Raw genomic sequence first — 3,701 nt, forward strand, 5'->3', positions numbered from 1 at the left:
ACTGTGACCACATAGGCAAAGAGGAAGAGTACAAAGACCACAAACTGAAGCTGTTCTGATTCCACTAGGCCCAGTAGTATGAACTCAGTAACAGCTGTTTTGTTGATACCAGCATCTGACTCCATGAATTCCTGCAAGGAAATATCCCAGTAGTGTATGTGTGAATCCATTCAATTCATCCATTCATTATTAATGCTTTAAACCTTCTATGTACAAAGCCCAGTATAAGTTCCCAGCTGTCTGTGCAAATATTTTCCCACTTTCCAGACCACCCTTTCTCTAATCCTCAATACTTTATCCCTACTCTCAGCTGAACTGTCCGGAGCTACCATTACCTTGTCCCTTCCACCTTCTCATATCCGAAATTGACAGAATTCTTAGAAAATACATTAAGAGAATGTAATAAGATGGACTTCCCACCCTATATTTCTGCTCTTACGGAATCCTTGAAAACAAAAGAAAAATTAGTTATATTTCCAAAGAAACTAAAATGCATTTGAAATCATAAAATATATTTGAAGTAGTCCAAAATATAGTGAAGGTCAAATGAAGATATGGCACGAATGTCAGAGATTGTTTTTATTAAGTGCAGTCAACAACAACTCATACAAACCCTGTATAAATTACCAAGGTTTTATGTCATTGCAGGAGCAGAAAGCCGCATTTTTCCCCCATGGAGCAGCTGGCGAGCTCAAACCACGAAACTCGTGGTTTGTAGTTCACTACTTATGATATAGAGACATCATGGTCCCAATGTGAGAGACAACAATCACAATCTGCAGATATTAGAAGGACCAGCCAAATACATTTAGCTGAGGTGAAGGACATAATCTGAAATATACATGGAAAATATCCCTAGTATCCTTGTTTTTAATCCAATCCTTACATTGGACTTTGAATCACAATTTAATTTTTAAATTATTTTTTCTGTTTATATTTTCTACCAACCTCTAAAATAAGAGTTGTAGTCACAACCTGTGAATTGGTTGGTGCTAAGTGCATTTGGAATTCTGTATTTTAAAACCACTTGGCTTCTACTGAGGAGCCCTGCTGGTGTCGTTGGTTAAGTGTTGAACTGCTAAGCAAAAATTTGGTGGTTTGAAGCCACCAGGTGCTCCCCAGGAGAAAAGGGAGGTAGACTGCTTCCACAGATATTTAACCCTATGGGGAAAGGCTCCTATGCCGGATAAGGAAGCTCTGAGTCAGAGTAGACTCAATGTCAGTGTAGGCATTTCACTCAGTAACTTTGGTGGTATAGTAGCTAAAAGAGTTCAGCTACTACTCAAAAAGTCCCGGGTTTGAACATAACAGCTGCTCGATGGGAGAAAGATGTGGTGATCTGCGTCATAAAGATTGTTGTTTTTGTTGTTCAGTGCCATCAAGTCATGTTCTGACTCATAGCGACCCTCAATAGGGTTTCCAAGGAGCAGTTGGTGTGTTTGAACTGCTGACCTTGTAGTGAGACTTTCAATGCTTATCCTAGAATGCCACACCTTGGAAACCCAAGAGCGGCAGTTTTATTCTATCCTATAGGTTTGCTGAGTCAGAATGGACTCTGCCAGACAGCAATGAGATGGGCTTCCATCTGCCCTTGACTCGGGCATGGTAGATGGATCAGTGACTCTAAGGAGAGACCCTCAGTTGAAGAGAGCATGACTTAGTCAATCTTTCCCACTTTATATCAAGCTGCAAATAAAAAAATTACCAATGTTTCTCTATTGCTTATGCAATAAGTAGGTTTAGAACTTTTTTTATTTTAAATGAGTAATGCCATTCCATTGCACAGATGGAAAGCAGTTGTTCAGTTGGGTAACTCTTACAGAAAGGAAAAGGGGCATAAGAGTCTGAGCTGAGGTGGTGAAATCCAGTGTCAGCAGTGTTGAGGAGATCCGAGAGATCAGAGACGCTCTAGAAGTATGATTAGTATATATTTGGAAATACTAGTCTTGGTGTGGTGCTGTGGAATAAAACACTGGACCCCAAGTTGGAGGTTCAAACTCAACAACTGCTCTTTGGAGATCCTACACAGAGTCGCAATGAATTGGAACCAACTTGATGGCACTTATCAGCAACAACAACAACAACAATTAAAACAATTTTATGTAATTAACGATGGAATTCCTTAAAACATACAAGAAAAGAAGAATATTAGACATAAAGTAAATGTACAAAAATACATAATTCCTTATATAGTAACAGTAATAAACACAAAAATATACATTAAAAAAATTTCCCATGAACAAAAACAACTTAAAAAGCAAGATGATGCTTATAAAATGTTAAATAACTAACAGAGGTTACAACACTATAAAATTTGATATTAATATTCAAAGAAGCACATACAATAAATAGAAGAAAATACCAAGATATTACTAGTGATTTTCAAAGAGTAATAGTGGTTTTCAAAGGTGGTGGTTATGTGCCGTGGAGTCGGTTCCGACTCATAGCAACCCTGTACAAGGTTTCCGAGGCTGTAAATCTTTATGGGAGCAGAAAGCCTCATCTTTCTTCCACGGAACAGCTGGTCGTTTCGAACTGCTGACCCTGAGGATAGCAGCCCGATTCGCAACCACTACGCTACCAGAGCTCCTTTTTCAAAGAGTAGTGGTGATATATTAGTACCTTGAGTTTTTCCATTTGAATTTTTTAAGTTTCCCAAATAATTGATATTATTTTATAGCTAATAATATGTTGTTGTTGTGTTGTGAAGTGCCATCAAGTCGAGTCTATTCCGACCCATAGTGACCCTGTATAGGGTTTCCAAGGAGCAGCTGGTGAGCTTTATCTACTGACCTTGCAGTTCAAACGACTTTACAGTCTTAGGCATTAGCCCATAGCACCACAATAATATGTACATTTTAATGAATGAATGAATTTGTTTTAATGTCTCCAGTGCTGTGTCCTGGTGAATCTCAATCCCTTACCTGACAAAACGCAGCAGCTCCTGTCCACAGAAGAGATTTTAGTGGGGTGTGGGAGTAGTTAGCAGCTGTTCCACTCAATTTTACCTCCTGTCAATCACAGTCCTGTCCTCTGATCCACTTAAATGATTTGTGTCTTTTCACCAATAACCAAACATGCACCCCAGTGTTCTTATATAGCACTGCAACCACCAAATGTCAAAGGATCTGCTGGCCTCTAAAATTCTACCCACACTGCTCAGACACAACCTTGTTGCCTCATGCCTTCCTTTCTTTTCAAAGACTATGGGAAATCGGTCTTCTATTCATATTTATTTATGTCCTACCCCAGTAGGTCTCAACCATGGCTGCACATTAGGATTACCCAAGAATGTTAAAAGATCCTAATGTCTGAGCTCCAACTCCAGATCAGTTCAATAAAAATTTCTAACTATGAACCCTGGCTTCATAAGTTTTTCAGGCTTACTGGGTGATTCCAGTAGCTCACTGCCCTCTCAGAATTTCACTATTGGGGTACTTAGATCCCACTGCCACCCCTACTACCCATTTCTTCCCATGACCTCAAAGTTAAGACATATGTCTACCTAATTTTCATTTTCGTGATAATTCTGAAGGGAGTGGAGACAATAGTTATAAAACTGGCAACGAGAAATGTTTTATAAATTTAAGACATCTTACAAAGCTCTGGATGTCAAAGAGCAACCATATGGATCTATAGTTCTTGACCCTCAAATTAGATTACCATCCTGGGAAGCATTAAGATGAAATTACTGATGCCCA

Source organism: Chrysochloris asiatica, unplaced genomic scaffold (assembly GCF_000296735.1).
Source record: "Chrysochloris asiatica unplaced genomic scaffold, ChrAsi1.0 scaffold00054, whole genome shotgun sequence".
NCBI lineage: Eukaryota > Metazoa > Chordata > Mammalia > Afrosoricida > Chrysochloridae > Chrysochloris > Chrysochloris asiatica.